The sequence below is a fragment of the Haematobia irritans genome, chromosome 4 (genome assembly GCF_050003625.1).
Source record: "Haematobia irritans isolate KBUSLIRL chromosome 4, ASM5000362v1, whole genome shotgun sequence".
Lineage (NCBI taxonomy): Eukaryota > Metazoa > Arthropoda > Insecta > Diptera > Muscidae > Haematobia > Haematobia irritans.
This window is the reverse complement of record NC_134400.1, coordinates 73,992,923-74,018,851: the sequence shown is the minus strand read 5'-3', so window position 1 is coordinate 74,018,851 and position 25,929 is coordinate 73,992,923. Positions and strand designations below refer to the sequence as shown.

At 32.7% G+C, this 25,929-nt stretch overlaps 1 long non-coding RNA gene across 1 annotated transcript; it reads right to left on the bottom strand.

Moving 5' to 3' along the window:
- Window positions 1–20,828: 20,828 nt before the first annotated feature.
- On the bottom strand, window positions 20,829–21,436 carry LOC142233084 (uncharacterized). The gene is made up of 3 exons (XR_012721311.1): window positions 21,301–21,436; window positions 21,143–21,248; window positions 20,829–21,077 (listed from the first exon to the last, which is right to left on the bottom strand). It is a non-coding gene; the product is annotated as an uncharacterized LOC142233084 (long non-coding RNA).
- Between the last annotated feature and the right edge of the window lie 4,493 nt (window positions 21,437–25,929).

The window sequence follows — 25,929 nt, the reverse complement described above, 5'->3', positions numbered from 1 at the left end:
ATTTGGTACATGGTTTCAGCATATGATCTCTAACAACCATGCAAGAATTGGTCCACATCGGTCCATAATTATATATAGCCCCCATATAAACTGACCCCCCCCCCCCCCCCCCCCCAATTTGGCTTACGGAACCTCTAAGAGAACCAAATTTCATCCGATCCGGCTGAAAATTGGTACATGGTGTAAGTATATGGTCTCTAACAACTATGCAAAAATTGGTCCACATCGGTTAATAATTCAATGATTAAAACCGCTATGTTCATCGTAATTAAAGGAATAGGAAAAACAATTAGGTAATATGGGGAAAAATTTAAAAATTTGACTGCTTCAAAAAGTGAAGCAGATTTTTGGAAGAAGGAGTGACGAAGTAAATTTTGTGAAAATGAAGCAAAATACTTCGATTGAAGTAGTAGCGGCAGCACTGCTATAAACTGAATTATTGTTAATGAATTTCCATAAAATCAGAATTAAATTAAAATTTTGAATTGTCAAATTGCTGAACTAAAATCTATTGTGAATTATCTCATATTAAAATTTAGTACATTAAGTTAGCTGGTTTTAAGTTTCTTTTCTATCGCTCACTGCCAATTTCCCTGCCGCATCATAAAAGGATTCCACATTATTCCACTCATCCCCCTATCGTTGTTATCCAACCACACACCTGTACAGTTACTTTGGGCTATTACCCATCAAGATAACAAAGGCAAACACTATTAAGCTAATCACACCCGTTTCTATTCGCTGCAAACAAAAACTACACAGAAAAACATTTCACAAAAATTTTTCCAATTAAAGTCTTAATTGAGTTTTAAAAAATATCCAATTACAAATTTAATTGATTCAATAAATTTTTTAATTGAAACAAAAATCAATCACAAAAATTAATAGCATCAAATAATTTTTAAATTGGATAAATTAATTTTTAATTGACTTTCAATTCATTTTTTAATTGATACTATAATTTCTCTGATTGAAGAATTTCAATTAAAAATTAATTGGATCAATTTCGTAATTGAAGACAAAAAATATTTTTTTGTGTGTACAAAAAGACTTACTTGCACCATACTATACAGTCTACTGTGGTTTCCTGGCTACAGATTTCCGAAGAGGAAGTCGTTAGATTCACTGTATTCAGTCGTTCTAACAAGTTCTCACATTTAAAATAATTATTATATTTTTTGCAACTTTGCGTCGTTGGAAAACTCCTGGATGTTAACCGATTTATGGTTATTATTGGTAATAACAAACAACAGCTGGTACGTTTACATTCAATAGTGTTTAAATACTCACCACACAAAGTCACCACATTCGCAGTTTAATAATCAGCCTAAAGTTATGCTTTAAACAACTCCAACAACATTTAACATAATTCCCTGCCAACATTTTTTGAATTTGGGGGCACTTCTGAGAATCCCCACTACGTCGAAAACAATCATATACGACATCAAAAACTGGTCGGAAAAGCTCCGTCACTATTGAGAAGTTGTACCACGCCAAGTTACTACGAAAAAGTTTCTCATCAGTGCAATTATTAGGTGCCTATTTAGATCAATTTCGAAGGACGCCAATAAGAACCCCTGCAAACTATCAGAAAAAGTGCATTTTAAGGTAATTGTAGAAGAATCATTGTGGTCAAGTAAAACACGATTGTGTAGATGTTTATTGATTTGATTAAACATTTATAATTTCTTATAAATATAACATTTTCCGGTTTATCTCATCACATTTAACATAATTTTTTGCATTAATAAAAGAATGATGTTGAAAAAAGATGAATGTTTTAAGTAGCAAGTTACATATTGCAGCGTCTATCAGCCAGTTTGTTTATTTTCGATGGAGACGGCGTGCCTGGAAAAATTTTTGAAAAACGATCACTTTATTCTATTTGGAAAGTCGAAAATAGTTCACCACATACCTTTCACAATTTTAAGCGTAATATCTATGTTTTCAGAACTTTATTTTCGTTTTTATTTAAATAAAATATAACAAGCTGGTTGCGCTTGGCGTTTCACAAAAAATAAAATGGCTCTTCTAACAGTAGTGATGGCAAAATACTTTCATGTACATTTTGTACTTTTTGATATGCTTTGATATGATTATGCTTGTGGTGACATTTACGAGTCTGTGGTAGCGATGAGGATGAAATGGAACTTTGAAATGCTGGCAGGGTTGTGAATCATCGTTTATCCATTCACAATCCATATAGACCAATTAAATATAAAGCCATCGATTGACAATTCAGCATGGTTTTGTTTATTTGCAGTCATAGACCAATTAAAATAGAGACATACCTTGATAATTCACCATAGTGTTGTTAATTTGCAGTGCGCCGTCATTCCACTCAATTGCGCAGTCAAGTGACTCAATTTCTTTTTGGAAAACGAGAATTACCATACAAATCAGTCAATTTGCATTACAAAAAAGAGGTGGATGTATAGAATTTTACATGTTTTTCCAATATTTGGTGTTTCATCAAAAGAACAAATGAAAGAAAACAAATTAAAGCCAAATTTAAAAATCACTCAATTGTAAACGAAAAAGAGCCATCTACGGTGTGCAGACAAACTACAGCGCTTGGTTTATGCAATCCATTTAGAACAACTGATACCGCACACCGTTTACCTATACTATTGAATATTCCCTGTCAAAATTTTTTGAATTTGACGGCACTACTGAGATTCCCCACCACGTCGAAAACAATCGTATACGACATCAAAAACTCGGCGGAAAAGTGCCGTCACTATTGAGAAGTTGTACCACGCCAAGTTACTACAAAAAAGTTTCTCATCAGTGCAATTATTAGGTGCCTTTTTAGATCAATTTAGAACGACGCCAATAAGAGCCCCTGCAAACTATCAGAAAAAGTGAATTTTAACATTTTCCGTTTATCTCATCACATTTAACCCTCTAATGCACCAATTTTTTTGCTAGATTATTAAATTTTCAATGTTAACGACACAAAAGCAAGAAACTAAAGAAAAATTTATACGGTAAAATTCAACATATGCTGCAAAGCCTCTTGAATAGTTTCAAATAAGTTTTCGTTTTATTTGGCCCATTGTTGAAGTCTTAAGGTGTGTTTTACTAAAAGCTTTCTTATTAAATGAAGCATTAGAGGGTTAACATAACTTTTTTCATTACACGTAGCAAGTTACATGTTGCAGCGTCTATCAGCCGTTTGTTTATTCTCGATGGAGGCAGGGAGTCTGGAAATATATTTAAAAAAACAATCACTTTATTCCATTTGGTAAGTCGAAAATTGTTCACCATATACCTTTCACAATTTAAGAGTAATAAATATGTTTTCAGCTAGTTGCGCTTGGCGTTTCACAAAATATAAAATGGCTCTTCTAACAGTAGTGATGGCAAATTCCTTTCAAGTACATTTTGTACTTTTTGATATGCTTCCCCCATCACAGTTTGCGATTGTTGTAGTGACATTTACGAGTCTGTGGTAGCGATGAGGATGAAAATGCTGACAGGGTAATAACTGTCTGTTTTCTTTTAGCACTGGAAATTTGTATGGGCTATCCCGAACATCGTTGCCCTGGTTTTTTATCCAGAACATGTCATCAGTCAAAGTAGCGTCGGTGTTCCCAGATTGCATTTTGATAAAGTGACCCTTTTTAGAGTCACAATAACAATTTATTGTGACAAATTTATCGAAAAATATGAGATTCAAAGTGGTACAGTGTCATAAATAATCACATCAGTAAATATTTATTACTATTTCAGCATTTCATACATTAAAAATTTACGATTTCACTTGTTTTCCGATGTCCAAGAAAGTAGAATTTCCATTTCGAAAATTTGAAAGTTGTGCTGGATTGTGCTAGGTTTGTGCCGATTTGTGCTGCAATTTGTTTTTTTTTTTACTTTTATCAAATAGCCGAGAATTTGAAAAAAAAACATTTTTCAACAAAATTTTTGCCAGAATCGCCATTTTCGAAATTCGACATTTTGGCAGTTGTGCTAGCCGAGTACATTATTGTGCCGTTTAAATAAAAATTCTATCTAGTTTTCGAGAAATTCTAAAATTTCGAAAATTTTCCAGAATCGCCATTTTCGAATTTTAATATTGTATTAAACCGTTACCGACTAGTTCTAAGTTGTGCCGTTGATATCACCTTTCTATCTCAAACAGTTTTGGAGATATTCGCAAAAACTTTTTTTAAAAAATGACAAAATTAAAACTTTCGTATGTCAAACAACTGAATTTTGTGCCAATTTGTGCTAGGTTAGTACTCATTTGTGCCGTTTGAATCAACTTTCCATCTCAAACCGTTTTGGAGATATTCGCAAAAACTTTTTTTAAAATATGACAATTTATGATTGAAAATAGTCAAAATTAAAATTTTCGTATTTCAAAAAACTGGATTTTGTGCCAATTTGTGCTAGATTAGTACTCATTTGTGCCGTTTGAATCAACTTTCTATCTCAAACCGTTTTGGAGATATTCGCAAAAACTTTTTTTAAAATATGCCAATTTATGATTGAAAATAGTCAAAATTTAAAATGTTCGAATTTCAAAAAACTGAATGTTGTGCCAATTTGTATTAGGTTAGTACCCATTTGTGCCATTTTATGATTGAAAATAGTCAAAATTTAAAATTTTCGAATTTCAAAAAACTGAATGTTGTGCCAATTTGTGCTAGGTTAGTACTCATTTGTGCCGTTTGAATCAACTTTCTATATCAAACCGTTTTGGAGATATTCGCAAAAACTTTTTTAAAAAATTCCAATTTATGCGAAAATGGTCAAAATTTAAAATTGCCGAATTTCAAAAAAACGGAATGTTGTGCCAATTTGTGTTAGGTTAGTACTCATTTGTGCCGTTTGAATCAACTTTCTATCTCAAACCGTTTTGGAGAAAATAGCAAACATATTGTTTAAAATGGACTTATAATTTTATTATCAATTATCGTCTCCCATTTTTGTATGATCACATGTTTTAATGACTTTTTTTCGTTGATGATAACAGGCAATTTCGGACGTGGTCATATACAGTCAAAATTTAGGTCGTGGTCATATACAGGTAAATTTGGGAAATCTGTTCTCCGTACTGTTCTCCACTGCAATACAGGTAAGAATCCTCCTATTCATTCAAAAATTCAGATGCGACACCCTTATCTGTGAATGAATAAGAGGTAACAAAAACCTGTATCGAATTATAGGATTTCCCAATAATGCGAGAGTTGAGAACACATGTGTTCTATCACGTACATAGACCAAGGAAGGTATAGACAACGAAAGTGAATTCACAGCGCTGTAGTTTGTCTGCACACCGTAGATGGCTCTTTTTCGTTTACAATTGAGTGATTTTTAAATTTGGCTTTAATTTGTTTTCTTTCATTTGTTCTTTTGATGAAACACCAAATATTGGAAAAACATGTAAAATTCTATACATCCACCTCTTTTTTGTAATGCAAATTGACTGATTTGTATGGTAATTCTCGTTTTCCAAAAAGGAATTGAGTCACTTGACTGCACAATTGAGTGGAATGACGGCGCACTGCAAATTAACAACACTATGGTGAATTATCTAGGTATGTCTCTATTTTAATTGGTCTATGCCACGTATAGACATTTTAAAGCCAAATTTAAAAATCACTCAATTGTAGACGAAAAAGAACCATCTACGGTGTGCAGACAAACTACAGCGCTGTGAATTCACTTTCGTTGTCTATACCTTCCTTGGTCTATGGTATAGAATGTACACATTAATGATTTCTAAGAGTATATCCTATTCAATGAAGCGTTGTTTACATTTTACCAATCAATTAAACCCGTAACCTCAAACTGTAAACACCTACATAGTTACATTCGAAGTTTCTGTGCCAATTTTTGTATCAATTTTACATAAAAGTGAAATCTAAAATGAGTTCGGGAAAGAGTTCGATTAATAGTGATAACAATAAAACTAACATCGTTCCAAAAATTAGTAAAGTGAGAAAATCATCTGCAAATCAAGTTCTTAATAAAATCGAAAATTTAAAAGAACTTATTCGTGAACCCAAATTTTCCAACGTGATTGATTCAAAAGGAAATGTAGCCCCTCCGTCCGCAAACGTGTATAAAAATTTAAGCGATTTGTTACAAAATTGTAATACAATGAAACCGAGGTATATTTATACTCTTTTCAAAGCGAACCGTTATAGTTTGTATACGTATTTCGTCTCGATCCTTAACATTGACGAATCAAACGAGGTTAACAGTTCATCCGATACATCATCTAACATCGATGAATTCAATATTGACATTACGGAGATTTGGTCTAGTTTAAAACCAGAAAGTAGTTTACATATTTTCAAAAATCATGATCGTACCATAAAAACGTTGAAAAAAACACATGGACATACGTTCTTTACGAAGAGATTCATAATGTAACTAATATTCCATGCCCATTCATTTTTAAAAAATCTCAAGTGTCCGAATCGGGAATATATGTATCGGTATCTGGTCAATGTCCTGAATGTCCTTGCAAATTTCTGGGCAGAATTCCTCAAGAACCTAAAGAAGGTGAAATTATCAAAATGTATTGCAGTATAAGCGATTTTGACGGTAGTGTAAATCACGTAAAAAAGAGACCGCTTCAACAATTTACGAAAAGCCATCGGTAATAATTTGGTGGAGAAAAAATTATTGCCGTGTCAATATAGGAGAAATGAAGCTTAGAAGAAGGTTAATTAAAACGCTTGGGGATACCAGTCCGCCGAATTTGACTAAAGTTGAAAACCTAGGGAAAGCGAAACAGGAGGCTATGAATAGGATGTTAGAAATAACGCGCACAAATGCTATAGACGGAATTTACAATTTAAAATACACAACCCAATACTCCGCGTCAATTCACAATATCGGTCTTGATCCATTTTTTCTTCACTATTGGTCGAAAGATCAAATGTACCTTTTTCGAAATTTAACGAAACTTTAATAGGGGACGCAACGGGCAGTGTAGTAAAATCAATTCCCAGCAAAAAAAAAATGGAAGGGAGTCTGGAAATATATTTAAAAAAACAATCACTTTATTCCATTTGGTAAGTCGAAAATTGTTCACCATATACCTTTCACAATTTAAGAGTAATAAATATGTTTTCAGCTAGTTGCGCTTGGCGTTTCACAAAATATAAAATGGCTCTTCTAACAGTAGTGATGGCAAATTCCTTTCAAGTACATTTTGTACTTTTTGATATGCTTCCCCCATCACAGTTTGCGATTGTTGTAGTGACATTTACGAGTCTGTGGTAGCGATGAGGATGAAAATGCTGACAGGGTAATAACTGTCTGTTTTCTTTTAGCACTGGAAATTTGTATGGGCTATCCCGAACATCGTTGCCCTGGTTTTTTATCCAGAACATGTCATCAGTCAAAGTAGCGTCGGTGTTCCCAGATTGCATTTTGATAAAGTGACGCTTTTTAGTGTCACAATAACAATTTATTGTGACAAATTTATCGAAAAATATGAGATTCAAAGTGGTACAGTGTCATAAATAATCACATCAGTAAATATTTATTACTATTTGAGCATTTCATACATTAAAAATTTACGATTTCACTTGTTTTCCGATGTCCAAGAAAGTAGAATTTCCATTTCGAAAATTTGAAAGTTGTGCTGGATTGTGCTAGGTTTGTGCCGATTTGTGCTGCAATTTGTTTTTTTTTTTACTTTTATCAAATAGCCGAGAATTTGAAAAAAAAAACATTTTGCAACAAAATTTTTGCCAGAATCGCCATTTTCGAAATTCGACATTTTGGCAGTTGTGCTAGCCGAGTACATTATTGTGCCGTTTAAATAAAAATTCTATCTAGTTTTCGAGAAATTCTAAAATTTCGAAAATTTTCCAGAATCGCCATTTTCGAATTTTAATATTGTATTAAACCGTTACCGACTAGTACTAAGTTGTGCCGTTGATATCACCTTTCTATCTCAAACCGTTTTGGAGATATTCGCAAAAACTTTTTTTAAAAAATGACAAAATTAAAACTTTCATATGTCAAACAACTGAATTTTGTGCCAATTTGTGCTAGTTTAGTACTCATTTGTGCCGTTTGAATCAACTTTCCATCTCAAACCGTTTTGGAGATATTCGCAAAAACTTTTTTTAAAATATGCCAATTTATGATTGAAAATAGTCAAAATTAAAATTTTCGTATTTCAAAAAACTGAATTTTGTGCCAATTTGTGCTAGGTTAGTACTCATTTGTGCCGTTTGAATCAACTTTCTATCTCAAACCGATTGAAGTAGTAGCGGCAGCACTGATGTTCGCTTTTCGCGAAAAGCAAAAAATCGGCAAAAAGAAGTTTGCAAGCTCCGTCCAACATTGGATCCCGTAACTTTTTGGGTACATTGTTGTATTTTGTATCTCGCAGATACTAGGTAAATTAATCTAAATGTAATCTAAAAACTAGTTATAAATATGGGGAAAGTAAAGATAAACAAGGGGAAAACGAAATTCTGGTTCAATGCCCGAAATTGTGCGACTACCGTCCTCAAATTAATAGGCACCATCTAATAGTAATTTGTTTTTAGGGACAACTTCTATTGCGCCCTCTATTAACATGAATTTGTTTTATACGCTTCAAAAATATATAACATACAATAAACAGAAGCAATGAATGAATGCTTATATTTAAAACGCTTTCCAACATTTTTCAAGGGATTATGCAAATTGTGTTTTCTTTTATGAACTATTATTTGCCTTTGGTCCGTACATGAACAACAAATAATAAAATGTAAACAACATTCTCGGGTGTTCCTTATTTCTGTGCAATATATTTCTTTGGTACTAATTCATCATCATTCATATTGTTAGGCTTTTACTTTGCGTTGCTTTTAATTACCCGATAATTAACAGTCAATTTCTCATATCCGAAACGAACGCTACTCTATAAATTATTTATAAATATCGGGAAAACGAAATTCTGTTTCAATGCCACAAATTGTACGACTTACCGTCTTCAAATTATTGGGCGCCATCTAGGAGTTGGTAATTTGTTTTCAGGGACAAATTCTACTCCGCTATCTATTAATATGAATTTGTGTTATAAGCTTCAAAAATATATAACATCCAATAAACAGAAGCAATCCATGAATGCTTATATTCAATACGCTTTCTCACCATTTTTCAAAGGATTAGGCAAATTGTGTTTTCTTTTCTGAAAAATGATTTGCCTTTTGTCTGTGGGCTTTTAACTCGAAAGCCGAACATAGTACCTACCTTAATAATAAAATAAAAAATAAAAACATCTAATGGGTACGAAAATAAGATTCTTAAATAACTTCAAAAGTCTCATGTATAGTATTTGAATATAGCATAACCGATATCGGCTATAAAGCCCCAATATTGAACACTAAATATATGGGAAACCATATATTTTTCTGGTAATTGACCAGAAAAAATACCAGCAGTAGATACATAGCGTCAGGATCAAAAACCAATATTAAAAATATAAATATTAATATCAAAAGTCTCATTTGAGACATAGCGTCACCAGGTAGGAATCGCACATTACTGGGAAATTGATTCACTGAGAAATCCAGTGGCAGATGTTGGCCAGGGTGCACACATATGTATATTTGAATGTAAATTATGTATGTGAAATAAAATATGTAAAATGTAAATAAAATATTGGTTTGATATAGCGAAGCTTATTTGTCTGTATTGTATTTTTTTAATAACAAAATTGTTTTCTAAAATAAATAAATGCACATTATTCTTGTTCAAATAAAGGGCTAGGTGTATATGTGTGTTTGCGTGCAATAACTTAATTCAATATCGCTCCCAGCTACCTAAATAACCATGTTTCTATGCGCGAAGTAACTACTTGTATAAAATTTTTCGCAAGAAAGAACATAGTACCGGCCTTTAGTTGATAATGACTGAGCATTTTGGAATATACACTTTTATCATAGTGTTACGTTTTTATATTGAGACGTGTGTATTAACCCGATAATTAAATCACAGTTCTTTTCAAATAAGGATAATCTACAATTTATTTGCTTAACTGATAGGTTTCACTTATTTGCTCTACGATGGGTACTGTTTGAATTTTAGCTTATGACTGACTTGACAGCTCCCTCTGTCAGCTCTTTAAATAGTAATGTACAATGATTTCGAACATTCTGGCTAGTCTGGCCTACAACCATCTAGAATAAACTACAAGCAGATATCGCACATATTTATCTGGCAGATATCGCACATATTTATCTGGTTATCCTCATAGTCTTGCTTACAATAATCAAGTATCAGGCAGATGTCGCACATACATATTCTGTATTCTGCTCATAGTCTTGCCTACAACAATAACAATGGGTAATGAAAACAAAAGGGGTTACTTTACAATGAGCGATTGAGAAACCAAGAACACAAAAGAAGTTTAGGAAAGTACTAGAAAATAAAGAGATGATTCTAAAAAGGGATGACGTAATTTTATCATTACAATTTGAGATTCTAAATTAACAGAAACTAATTTAAATAAACATAAATCTAGAAATATCAAATTCGTAACAATAGTATATATCGTTGCAGTGTTATTTGAATATTGCTGTGATGTAGTAATTGCTAGATATTAAAGGTCTGCACAAGCATATTTGCAAATTTTAAAATGTTCTGAAACATGAATAGAACTTTCAAAACATAGCTATAAGCAAAACTTTCAAACATCAAATAAAACAAATATCAGAACATAACCTACACTGACATGGTTGCAAACGAACGATGTTTTGAAGGTTCTATTCGAAACCAAGCATCAAAGTTTCAAGCATTATAGAACCTGTATGCATGTTCTAAAGTGCTTGCAACATGTTGTTATGCTTGCAACATCTTCTGAACATAGCTGAAAACAAAAAATTAAATGGTGGGACAGTTGGTGCGTAGTCATTGAACTGTGTGTGTGAGTGCAAGGAAAGTTTGTGAGCCATGGATTTCCCGAACGTATGTTTTTTGCATTAAAGGCTAAGTTTACCATTAATTTTGTGATGTCATTTTCTTTCAAGCTATTTGAGATTTTCCAAATAATTTCGTAAGTTTATATTATTTTTGCACTTTTATTTGTGGTTTTGTGAAACATAAGCTTAGTTGTTTCTGACTGGAATGATTTTTGTGTACATTTCATATTCTATGATGCTTCCGTGAAATAGCACAAAGTTGAGAATTGCATTAGAAGAAATAGAATAGGAGCTCGTTCATTTAGTGTGGCATGGTGTAAGAAAAAGCGTGTTCACGCTATGCGGTGTTCAAGTTAGGCGGTGTTCACGTTACCACAAGTGCACTGTATGTGGTTTAGGGTATAACAATTCAGAAGTACATTGAAAAAAATATTTACACTGAAAAAAAAATTATGGAAGTAATTGCTGCTTAAGGCTTCTATATTTTTTCTCAAAATTAAATCACACCACTGTGCTGTGCTGCTTGAGATTCTGTAGAACATGCATAACCCATGCAAAACATTTATAACCCAAGTATCAACATGTTCTATGCAACATGGATTTGATATTTGTTATGCTTGGTTTAGTTTCGAGCAAAACAATGGAAGATGAAGATGGGAAAATGGCAGCAGAGGGTATCAAACCATTGACGGCGTTCGATGCAAACGTGTCGTTTATGATTTTTTGTTCCACAAATTAAACTAAGAATTAAAAGAAATTTATATCAGGGAATGACGTAGAACAATCGGTCAAAAGTTTCTCATTATTATTTACACAAAATTTAACATCATTTGTGAGTTTTTAACAAAAAATATTGCAAATTAAAAATGAACAAACGTGTATGTATCGAACACCGTAAATGCAACTTTTGGTATGACGTCGCCCATTTTCCCGTCTTCATCTTCCATTGTTTTTGGTTTCGAGTGTCTTTTGTTGTGATTGTGTTTTCAAGCCGTGCTACCGTCGAACGATGTATTTGTTCGGTTTGTTTAGCGAAGCGCTGATGTTCTGCATGTTCTATAAAAATTCAAGCCATTTGAAATCGCTTTCAAGCATACTTGTGCAGACCATTACTAGATATACACCAAAATTTTTTAATATCTAAAAAAATAGAGAATTCTCTAGGGCACTAAAAACAAATTTAAATTATATATTTTAATTGATGGATTTGCTAAGTTTTGATGAAGTTTCCATGATTTTGATAATTTTTTGTGTGCGTTACTTATACTTAAATTAAACTAAAAATGCGCAAAAATTATACACAATTTTAGCAAAGATTTACTTAATTTATATAGTGTTAATAACCCGATAATTAAAACACGGTTCTTTTCAAATTACGACAATTTACAATTTATTTGCTTAACTGATAGGTTTTACTTATTTGCTCTACGATGTGTCATGTTTGACTCTTAGTTCACGACTGACTTACTAGCTCCCTCTGCAAGGGGTTTATATACCGAGATATGACGATTACGAACATTCTGGCTAGTCTTGCCTCAACCATCTAGAACAATCTACAAGCAGCTCGTAATTCATCTGTCAGATTTCGCATATATTTATCTGGTTTTACTCATAGTCTTGCCTACAACCATCAAGTATCTCGTAATTTATCTGGCAGATGGTTTTGGTCATATTATTACACATAAGTAATGAAAACAAAACAAAACGTGTTACAATGAGCGATTGAAAAACTAAGAACACAAAAGATGTTTAGGAAAGTTCTAGCAAATAAAGAAATGCTTTTGACAAGTGATGACGTAATCTGATCGTTATAATTTGAAATTAACGGAAACTAAACTTAAATCTAGAAATATCTAATTCGTAACAATACCCAATAAACACAAACGTTTGAACAATGCTAAATTTCAACACTATTTCGAATATTTTTTCAAAGGATTAGGGTAACATTCAAGTTGAGAAATCGTTGAGAAAATTGCGTTCTCAATAAAAAACAGACATTACCCTCAACAGTAAAATTCAACACATTAAGGCCGGTATGCACCTCTAGCGAAATTTTCGGTAGCAAAAATTTATTTAAGTCTACAACAAAAAAACAGGGCTGTGTACACAAATTTTAAACCAGCTAATCGCTTTTAAAAATTGTTAATATATGTTCCAAATATACCTCAAATAAATTGTTTATTATTTACAGACCTTTTAAAACTTTTACGCACACAATGATTGTAATAAATTAAATGTTTGCTGCCAAAATATGCTTTTGACAACCCTGTTATTTTCATTAGAGGTGCGTACCAGCTTACGAAATTGAACGCTACCGAAAATTTCGTTAGCATAAATAGCAATGCATTTCTTATGGGAATGAAATTTTTCGCTAGAGGTGCATACCGGCCTTTAGCAATAATTTCTCAAAAGTTATCCTCAAATTGAAATGCATCGCTACTCAATAATTTCTCAAACAATTTCCGATGCGAGTCACATTAAAAATTAACATCGTTGCAAATACTTTTCAACCAAAATTTGTATAAATGATATCCCCACTTCAAATTGAAAGTCAAAGCCAAAATGAATTTTTTTTTTTCATCAAAATAAAATATATAATAATACACTACACAACATAATACACTACAATACTAATTGAAAAATAAATATCTTATTAAACATATCAACAAATAAGAACAAAACAACAAAACTTTAAATTCTTCTAAACATTTTTGCATAATTAATTCGATTTCCTCCCTGTTGGTGTCATAAAGCTGCATTAAAATCAATAAATACACTCAAAAAAAAGTGAACTCTCTATTTCACTAAAGCCATATTAACTTTATATTAGTTCATAGAATCATTATGTTTGGAAAAAGTTTATTTTAGTCAAATAATTTTTTGCGTATGTTAGTTAAATGAACTAAAAAACGGGAAAAAGTTATACACAAATAAAGCATAAAGATTTCCTAATTTCGTATTTCTTACAAAATAGTTCATTATTTCTTTAAATTTGTAAATTTTACCAAAAATGTGTCCATCGTGAACTTCGTATGTCACTAAAGACATTCTTGCAATTTTGAACTCCAAGATTTCTCTTAAAACTACAAAATTTTCTTTAACTACTGAAAACATTTAGTTATGTCTAATAAATTTTCTTGAATTTGTCGAAAAATATTTACTTATTTTTGCCATATCGGAGTGATGCCAGCGCTTGTAATACCGTTTAGTTAAAATTTTCTAAAAAAGTTCCAAATTTTCTAAAATTAATCGAAAGTTATCTTTCCTGGTGGGTTCACTGTTTTTTCAGTGTATGCGGTCAATTAAAAATTAGAAACGTGCTGGACAGCGTGTTAGAATAGATTTCCAGCAGAAGGAATTGACAAAATATCCATTTTAAACTGATAATAGAATGTAAATTAATCTAACGATTTTCATCCAGAAGTTGTTGATATGGAGTAATATCAAGTTTTTAACATTTTAATTGGTTGCACTCTGAAACGTTTCTGGAAACTGTCGATAGCCACTCATTTTTCATCGGTCAGCTTCTTAATGTTTGCAAGAATGTAGCATCCAAAGATTTAAGTTTTCTGCAAAGAGATTTAAATTTAGTGACTTCTCTAAAGTGTTGATTTAATTTTTCATATTGACTTACCAATTACTATTTGAAGCAGTTCCAGTTAAATGTCCAACATTTATTCATCAGTCAGATTTTGAATGTTTTCAAGAACGTAGAATCCATAATTTTAGTTTTCCGCAAAGAGATATACATTTAGTGACTTTCTTTTTTATTTCATTTTTTATAGTCACTTACCTATTATTATAAACTATTTGGTGTAAATTCAGTTATTTGTCTAAAATTTTCCAATTTCATTATTTATTTCTTCCAATTGACCACGAAATTCATTGCTCAAAGAAGTATTGAAAACCACATGGTTTTTTCGTTGCATATTAGGGTATTTTGTCAAAGTTTTCTCATATTACCTTCAACACCTTTTCAAATATTTTGTCAACATTTCGGAAAATTGGAAGTAATTCGCAAACAATTTGAAGATGTGTTGGAGATGAGCTCATTCTGTGTTTATTGGGTAGTTTAGAATTTCTTCAAATTTGTATATTTTACCACAAATGCGCCCATCTTGAACTTCGTAAGGCGAAGTACGAAATTTTCTTATATTATGGATGTTGATAAAAACGAGCTCACGATTTTTTGTCATCTTAATACCTTTCATTTAAGTACCAACAACGATATAATTGGACATTTCTAATTCGAGATATAATTTGCTTAGTAAAAAAGAGCGAAAAACTAAAAATAACGGGATATCTTAAAAACTGTTCCATAATTTTTTTTCGAATTCAGCAGATCAAAATACATAAGAAAAGTTGCCTCTCATTAAGTGTACATGAAAAAATGTTTTGTTTGTAAATTAGTGTTATTAAAGAAAAGTAACTATGACAAAATAAATACCGACCTTAACCAGTAATAATAATAAATTATGTTCAATAAATTTTTTACAATTTGTCGAAAATATGTATTTAGTTAAAATTTTCTAAAATTAACCATAATGTTGTTGTGGATTCACTGTTTTTTGAGTGCAATTATTATTTATATAGATTGTGAAAAGGTAAATGTTAAATAGATGAACGTCTAGAAGATGCAAATTTCAATGTTTTCAGTGCTGTCGTTATAATAGACCATGGAATGTATTCATGGTCTATGACCTTTATATACAGTGATACTAAAGAGTACACCCATAGAAAATTATTACCATAAGCGCTCAAATCGATATCATAGGTTTAGTTTAGCATTTAATACATGTCTTATGCGTTTTCCGGACGGAATGTCTGTGGTTGTAAAGAATCTTACGGTGTGTCCAATCGATACAATTCGTTGATGACTAACAGCCTATTTCTGATATCCGAATTCTGCTGTTCATTCGCATACAAAACGAAAATCAGCTGATTTCGGTTTCTCTAAGCCCTATCTAAATGACAAGTGAGACGAAAATCAATGCGAACGAAAACATAACGTTATCACTAAAATTGGGTTTCTCTAACTCAATTCGTTCGCATTTTGGCGAAGGTAAATGTCAAATCCACTCACTTTGCACAAACCTTTCGTTTTGTGGAATAAGGAATTCATAAATAGAGCAAAACTAAATACCTGATCAATTGATTAATGTTTTTTGGTGCAAATATATGATAAAAGTGGTTTATATCGATCTTTTTCACTTTATAACCGCCATATAGACCGTTTAAAGGAAATTCTAAAACGAACAAATACATACATTTTGAATGGAACACTCATTAAAAGGCAAACCGAACCCTAATTATTGGAGATATATAGAAATACAAATACATACCTTTTTCAAGTAATTGAAATCAGGGCTGTGGAGTCGAGTCAATTTTGCTCGACTCCGGCTCCAGCGTTTCCTATTAGCCTCGACTCCGACTCCGGAGACGACTCCAGGTGGTGTACCTAAATCTCATTTTAACAGTATTCCAATTGTAATTTTAAGGTGTAGTGTTCCAAAAATAGGCCGATATAAGTACTCTATTTTGCCATATGAAGAGCTCTAATTTATGATTTTGATACGACTCGACTACAAACCTCAGCAGTTTAGGGATGTAAAGAACTCTACATTTTAATTTCAGGCCAAAAAATTAAAATACGACACAAGGCTATATAGAGACCACATCAAATCTCTAGAATATATATTTATAAAACCACAAAATTTCAAAAAATAATTAGGTTTCCAGAAGTTTAAGAAGTAAAATCCTGGTATTGGTCTATATAGGCATTTTATAAAAAATAAATCTATATAAAATAGAAACACTAAAAAAAGATACACAAAAATCAAAATGTCGGGCTAATCAGATAGAAAGTTTAGATGTTAAAAAATGTAATGTGTCGGATATATAAAACAGATTTAAACTGCCAAAAATTAGGACGGGCGGAATTTCAAATAACCACTACCATACAACAGATGACAGCAATAGCTGTACAGTTACGAGTGTTTCTATAGAAGTAAAATGGTGAAACATCGATTTATAAATGGCCTATCTATATATGGACATTAGACTCCATTCATTTAATGTAAAGAATTTCAAATGGCTGTGATGAAACAAACTTTCTCCCAAAAGACCAGCTCAGATGGCACGTTGCCAGAGGTTTAATTTAAAATTACAGCTTCTAAGGACATCGGGTGTATAAGGAGATTTCTCAAGTAATTATGTAGAGCTATCTCAAAATCTGGGAAATTTCCGCATTTATTTATGGATCTCAAATAACTCTAAATTCGAAATTTCTGACAAATCTTATGAAAATTTTAGACTGAGAAAATTTTCTTAAAACAAGTCGGAAGTTGGGTTTATATGTAGGTGCTATATCACAAAATTGTCCGCATGTCCCATCTTCGAACTCGACATGCCTGCCAAAAATTCAGAACTTTAGGTTCAAGAGTATATAGAGGGTCAAAAATCTATATTTTAATATGTTAAAAATGGACAATATAATTGATCAATTATGCCCATATTCTAGTACAGTCGACTCCGCTTTACTGAAACGTTAAAAATGCAGCCATTTAATTTCAGTTATCCGAAGTTTTTGCTAAAGCGGACTACGGATAACTGAGAAAAACTTCCAGTAATGCGAACTTCGGATAACTGAAAAAGTTTCAGTAAAGCGGACTCCGTATAACTGGAAAAAAATCCACTCAATTTCAGTTAACCGAACTTATGACCAATGCTATGTACATAAAATAATAAAAACAAGGTGTTTGATTCCGTGTGTGTGCCATCTACAATTTTACCTTTCAGTTGATTTTATTTACAGAGTGATTTAAACTGTTTTGAAAGTGCCATCTTCACTTGAAATAAAGCGTTTTCAATACGGAGAATAAAATGTACTCTCTCTCAATAGCGAGAATGTGGCATTTTCAGTAAAGCGAAGTCATACTAATGTGACGAAACTCATTTGAACACAAAAAACTTTTCAGTAATCCGATTTTTTCAGTTAAGCGGAGTTTCACTAAAGCGGAGTAATTTAAATGAAATGGACAGAAAAAACAACTGGGGAATACGATCGATTTCAGTTATCCGAGGTTTTTCAGTAAAGCGCATTGCGCTAAAGCGGAGTCGACTGTAAAACCTACTTTTTATATCACCTTGAAATTTCACCCATATAAAACACTTTGAATGGCCTGAAATCCACTACTTCATTTTTCGTTGTTCGATTAAAAACCCTAATGGAATCTAATTTGTCGAAATATTTATTTAGTTACATCTCAAGATAGGAAGTGTTTTTCAAATTTTGTTTCGCCGGAGTCGGAGTCGAGCAAAATTTCTACGACTCCGGCTCCGATTCCAGCAAAATCTTCAGACTACGACTCCAAGACTCCTACTCCGGCTCTGACTCCACAGCCCTGATTGAATAATTGAGATCTGGTAATATGTTATTACATTTGACAGTAACGTAAGCCATACGAATGAACGAAAGGAAGTTAGAGAAACCCAAATCTAGACGAATGTGAGTGACTGCTGTTCATTCGCAATTGCTTTCGTTCGGATATCAGAAATAGGCTGGTAATAATCGTAAATATGTTATCGATCCCATAAACATGCATCAGTATCGATTATGCCTTCGGACTTAACTTATAATGTGGCAATATATGGGTTATGTTCGACGCAACTACTGTCGTCCGGATAAACTTATAGTATGCAAGGCACATTATATATACATACATCTCATAATTTCTCCATGAAAATCTTATCTACCAACTCAGCACGAAATCCTCGTAAAAGAGGATTTCAATAAAATCTCTTTTTTAAATCTTCTACACTGCCGTGTGCAACTGTGGTTTTAGTACCAAAAATTCGTTGCAAAAACCCTGCCTTTATTTTCATTGTAGATGTACGTGTGCGTGCGTTTGCACGTACGACTTTATTTGTGATTTGACATATTTGAAAAGTTTTTTATGTTGAGAAAAAACGAATGGAACTCAATTGTTTGCTGCAAACTCCAAGAAGAAATCAATAGCTCAACTGTTAATTTTATGTTAAAATAGTAGTATCCACCGTAAACTGAAAAGTGCCCCAATGTTTGTTCTTTTTTTACTTGTAAACAACAAAAAAAAAAAAATGCTGTTAAATCCTCAAATCAACGAAGTCTTGAGATTTACAAAGAGATTTTAGTTTTAAATAGCGAGATTTTGTGCCTACACTAAAAAAAGTGAACTCTCTATTTCACTAAAGCCAATTTAGCTTTCGTTTAGTTCATGGAATTATTATGTTTGGAGAAAGTTTCCTCTACTCTAATAATTTTTTGTGTACGTTAATTAAATTAACTAAAACCGAGGAAAAAAATGAAGGATAAAGATTAACTAAATTCGTGTCTTTCACAAAATAGTTCAATATTTCTTTTAATTTGTAAATTTTACTACAAATGCATTCATCATGAACTTCGTATGTCACTAAAGACATTCTTGTAATTTTGAACTCCAATTTTTTCCTTCAAACTACAAAATAATAAATTTTCTTGAATTTGTCGAAAAATATTTACTTATTTTTATGACATCGACATGATGCTAGCGTTTGTTATACTGTTTAGTTAAAATGTTCCAAAAATATTCAAAATTTTCTAAAATTAACCGAAAATTTTCTTCCTGGTGGGTTCACTGTTTTTTCAGTGTACTGCGAACGTAGTAGGGATTTGGCATGCCACTTATACATCTAATGAAAATTCGCATTAGTAAATATTAATAATGAAAAAATACTATACTTACCTAGACTTCGTTATATCTACAGAATAATTTTTCTTTTATAGTAATGTTTTCCTACAAACATTGTCGTTTAAGGCCGGTACTATGTTCCTTTTTCCGAAATTTTTTTTTATAGAAATCATCCCAATAAACACAAACGTTTGAAAAATGCTAAATTTCAACAATTTTTCAAACATTATTTCAAAGGATTAGGGTAATATTCAAGTTGAGAAATTGTTGAGAAAATCGCGTTCTCAATAAAAAACAGACATTACCCTCAACAGTGAAATTCAACACATTAGCAATAATATCTCCGGTGTTATCCTCAAATTGAAATGCATCGCTACTCAATAATTTGTCAAACAATTTTCGATGCGAGTCAAATTCAAAATTAACATCGTTGCAAATACTTTTCAACCTAAATTTGTATGAATGATATCTCCACTTCTAATTGAAAGCCAAAATTCTATGAATTTTGTATAATTTATTCATTTTCATCAAAATAAAATATATAATAATACACTACACTACATAATACACTAAAATACCAATTGATAAATAATAATCTTATTAAACATATCAACAAATAAGAACAAAAAAAAAACAAACAACAAAAATTTAAATATCTTAAACACTATTAGTAAACACTTTTGCATTGATAATTCGATTTCATTCCTTTTGGTGTCATAAAACAGCATTAAAATTTATTAACCTGCGGCCAATTTGAAATTAGGAACGTACTGGACCGCGTGTTAAGGTGGGTATTAAGATCGAGTTTAGCCGCTAAAATCGTAATTTTTTCACGATTACTTTTCTTTAATAATCCATTTTAAGGAATACAAACTTTGTGAAAATTTGCTTTGGGATATTCCCCATCAAGTTATAATGAAATCTGCGACGAATATGTATAATTTTATGACATTTTTTACTCATTTAGTTTTCACTTTAGTGAAAATTAGCGGCTAAATTCGAACTTAATACGCACCTTTAGCCGCTAAAAACGTCATTTTTTCATGATTACTTTTCTTTAATAAGCCATTTTAAGTAATACAAACTTTGTGAAAATTTGCTTTGGGCTTTTCCCCATCATGTTATAATAAAATTTGCAACAAATTTGTATAATTTCATGCATTTTTCTTACTGATTTATTTTTCACTTTAGCGATTTTAGCGGCTAAACTCGAACTTAATACTCACCTTTAGAATTGATTTCCAGCAGAAGGAATTCACAAAATATCCATTTTAAACTGATAATAGTATATGAATTAAACTGACGATGTGATGCACATTTTCATCCAGAAGTTGTTGATTTCAACAATTTGTTGTTTTTAACAATTTTAATTGGTTGCACTTGTAATGTTTCTGAAAACTTTTTCTTGTCGATAAGCCACTCATTTTTCATTGGTCAGCTTCTTAATGTTTGCAAGAATGTAGCATCCAAATATTTTAGTTTTCTGCAAAGCGATTTAAATTTAGTGACTTCTATAAAGTGTTGATTTAATTTTTCATATTGACGTACCAATTATTATAAACTATTTGAAGCAGTTCCAGTTAATTGTCCACCATTTTTTCATCGGTCAGCTTTTTAATGTTTTCAAGAACGTAGAATCCATAATTTTAGTTTTCTGCAAAGAGATATACATTTAGTGACTTCCTTAAAGTTTTATTTTCACTTACCTATTTTTATAAACTATTTGGTTATTTGTCTAAAATTTTCCATTTTTTTATTTCTTGCAATTGACCACGAACTTCGTTGCACAAATAAGTATTGAAAACCACATGGCTTTTTCGTTGCATTTTAGGGTAGTGTTTTGTCAACGTTTTCTCATATTATCTTCAACGCCTTTTCAAAGATTTCGTCAACATTTTGGCAAATTGGAAGTAATTCGCAAACAATTTGAAGATGTATTGAAGATGAGCTATTTTAAGTCAAGTTGAATTTATGTTGAAAATTATATTTACCCTCAAACTGAAAAGTTGTTGCATTTGAAAAACGCTCATCCTGTGTTTATTGGGATTATTTCGCACATGGAAAGCGGTGTTTATTTAGGTAACTGAGAGCGCTATTTAAAAGGAGCGATATTGAATTAAGTTATCACATCCAGCCCTTTATTTGAAAAAAGAAGAAGAATGTGCATTTATTTGTGCAAATAAGCTTCACTATATCAAGCCAATATTTTATTTATATTTATTCAATACATATTTTATTTCACATTAAAATATACATATGTGTGTGTCTGTGAATGTTGTTGGTGGTTGCTGCTTGCTATAACAAAATTAACATTTTATTTTTCCTTGGGCAATCTGCTACTCCTTTGATCCTTTGTATATTTTCGGAAAAAATATGGTCCGTGTTTTCGTTATAAAACCACACAAATAGTTTTAATAAATAAATAATTTCTTATTGCACATTACAAATGGCGCCATGGCATAAATATCGGCTACATATCGTTATCGTTTGAAGTTAATACTGTTACGTTTTTATATTTAGGCGTCTTTAATTACCCGTCAATTAAAATACTGTTCGTTTCAATAACGTTAATCTACAATTTATTTACTATGACTTTACTTTAATTCACTTTACAATTCGTTCACACTGATTTTATTCGTTTGACGCTTTAATTAAGACTGACTTTTCAGCTCCCTCCGCCAAGGGTTTTTATACCGTGATTTGACGATTTCGAAAATTCTGGATAGTCTGGCCTACAACCATCTAGAACTAACTAGATACAATTTATCTAAGAGCACATATTCAACTAGTTATCTTCATTGCCTACAGCCTCGAATGTTCTGCTAGTGTCCGGCAGATGTCGCACATAAATTGCTGATTATGTTCATAGTCTTGCCTACAATTATGTAATCATTTTGTCGTTTCTGTTCATCTCGTAATTTAACTGACAAATTGACCGTTACAATTTAAAATTTTAAATTAACGGAAACTAATTTGAATAAACTTAATCTCGAAATATAAAATTCGTAACAATACCATAATAATACCGGATGGTAATGATTTGATATAAAGTAGTATCAAAATTAATTGGTAACGTAAGTCAACCTATTATTGCATGTGTATTCGCAAGAATTCCTTCAACCGAGAATCGATGAGGTGAATACGGTATGTTCAAGAGATTTGTACTATGTGACGTTAGATGGCGCGAAAGACATGTATGCCCTTTTTGAGCAATATATGTTCGGTCGTTACCGATATATGTCCTGGCGGTGAACGAACATAACATCAAACGGTGGGGGCGGTATGGGGGGTTATTAGCTTCGACAAGAACCCACTTACATAGCATATTGTTACGGATGCGATATTTCTAGATTTAAATTTTTAGAAGAAAATTCTCGTAAAATGGAAGAAAACTCTAGAAATTTTAAGGAAAAATTTTACGAAAATGCCAGAAAACTTATTGAAGAGAATTTCAGAAAGGTTGGACAAAAATTCTAATGAAATTAATGAAAAGTTACAACAAATTTCGGAAGTATGGAGAAACGCGTGGACCATATTGAAAGCCAAATTGTAGAATTGGATAAGAAATTTGTGGTTCACGATGAGAATTTTCTACACCTTGAGAGAAAAATGTTAGAACTAGAAATTAAGGGGGTTCAGTACGCGTTATCGAGGGTTCAAAAAGCAAACCTCCTGTTTTTGATGGCTCATGTAATACATAGCATTCCCCCTGCCTCTAGAAATTACTATAATGAAGTAATAGCGGAACTTCAACGTAAGTACGGTAGAGGAAATAAGCAAGACATCTTCAGAATGGAATTAAGAGGAAGAGTCCAGAAATCAAATCAGACCATATGCGTCACAAAAGGCTACAATTGCTGAAACTGTGACATTTGTCTTGTACAAGAGACTGAGAGGATGTTGGCACAGCCACAAATGCGGAGTGTATGTAAGGTGGAGACCGATTGTGAAGAATCGAAATCCGTGATTGAGTTGGTAAAAGAGGCTCTGAGGCAGATAATGCAAGAAATGAAGCAGCAGGCAAATAAATCTGGAATAAATTCCTATAACTGTGATAAGACATCTTTCCCGGGAATGTAAAGCGTGGCGTAAACCGTCGTGGCCAATCTCGCCATCACCATTAAACAACAGATATAAGAAGGTAACCACAAAGCCAAGCAACTCAAATTTAAACTTTGCGGATAATAGAAATAATAACACACAAGTTATCGATTAAGCCTTGACACGACGGCATTGTAATCTAGAAAGCATGCACTATTCGAAAGCTGAATCAAACGAGACAGTTATAAATGTTAGGCAGTTACACGTCGAATCTGGCATAGATTGGTCAATAGAGCAGCGTAGGTTAGGTTAGGTGGCAGCCCGATTCCATGTTAAGCTCAATGACAAGGGATCTCCTTTTTATATCCACATTGCAGTGAAACCACTTAGAGAAGCTTTGAAACCCTCAGAAATGTCACCAGCATTACTGAGGTGGGATAATCCACCGCTTAAAAACTTTTTGGTGTTCGGTCGAAGCAGGAATCGAACCCACGACCTTGTGTATGCAAGGCGGGCATGCTAACCACACCACGGTGGCTCCCAAAGAGCAGCGTAAAGATCCCATTCTGAGAAAAATTATTTCGGCAAAATAAGAAACTCAGTAAAAAAGACGTTACAGCCGAAAGTCCACTTATGAAATGATATTGCAACGTAAATGGGAAAGTGAAGATGACAAGAATAGACGAAACTTGATAATCGTACCAGATTCCAAGATAAAGGATGTCTTGACGGAATTTTACAATAGACCTAGTGGAGGTCACCTGGGAATAACCAAAACAGGCGAGAAAGTGAAGCAACTACCCAGCAAAAATATTTTGAAGTTCTTCCAAAGGCACAACTTTAAAAGCACTTCCAGAAGATGTACTCCTAATGATGTTCTTTATTTTAACTACACAGGAAGTTCTTTTCGTTCAATTTTTTATAACATGCATTTTTCATATTTTTAATGGGTAATTTTAACTTTTTTTTGTTTAAAATAGGTTAAAAATAGAGTAAGAATAAAATCAGAAAAATTGTGAATTTTTGAAAAATTGTGAATTAGAATCCATTAAAAATTATAAAAATTATTTATTTGACAAAATATCACAGAATTTTTTAATTTACATCCAAAACATTGAATCCGGATCACACCTAAAAAAGTGATGCAAATTCAGTGCAACGGCTGTTGAAATGGAGGACTTCCGTCCTATGACAAGCCCATGTTAAATACTTCGCTTCTGCTACTACTTTTTTGGCGACGCTTCTTTTTGCTGGGTATTCTACTGGGTTGGATGCCAGAAATCAATTGCTGAATGGGTAGCCAATTGCGAGAAGTGCATGAAGGCGAAAGGTCCAAGAAGAAAAAGTAGAGGTCATATGCAAGAGTATAGACCGGGAGCCCCATTTGAAAGAATAGCAATGGACGTGACAGGCCCTTTCCCAGCGAGTGATTCTGGTAACCGATATGTGCTAGTGGTCATGGATTACTTCAGCAAGTGGAGGTTTATGCAATTCCAAACCAAGAGGCAAAGACGATTGTGGATGTTATCAACAGAAACTGGCTATGACGCTGCGGTGTGCCGTCCGAGATTCACTCAGACAAGGGAAGAAATTTTGAATCTGCTATATTCAAAGAGATGTGTGAATTCCTCTGCATCAAGAAAATGAGGACTACGCCATTGCATGCACAGTCCGACGGCATGGTAGAAAGATTTAATCGCACTTTGGAGGAACCTCTTCAGCCATACATGATTCTACATCACGAACACCGTCCAAGGTGCTATTCGGAACGGAATTGGAGATTTGATATTCGGCGCTAAACCCAATGAGCTCGCCATGGACATACCTAACACGTTTGGCGAAGTTCACGAATCAGTGCGCAACAAGATAAAAATGGTCAGGAACAGGATGAAGGCGAGATATGACCGTGCTGCAAATACTGAGGGCTTCCAAGAAGGTCAATTGGCTGCAAACACAATGGGAAGGCCCCTACAAAATTATCAAGAAGATCAATGATGTTGTATACCGCATTCAAAAGGACGACAGCCCTAGATCAAAGATGAAAGTTGTACATCTGGAACGTTTGGCTCCTTACGTAAAGGATACTGTGCCTATTCGGGACGAACAGTCTTAAGCGGGAGGCAGTGTTACGGATGTGATATTTCTAGATTTAAGTGTATTTAACTTAATTTCCGTTAATTTAAAATTTCAAATTGTAACGATAAAATTATGTCATCACTTGTTAGAATCATCTTTATTTTCTAGTACTTTCCTACACATCTTTCTCAATCGCGCATTGTAAGCAACCCGTTTTG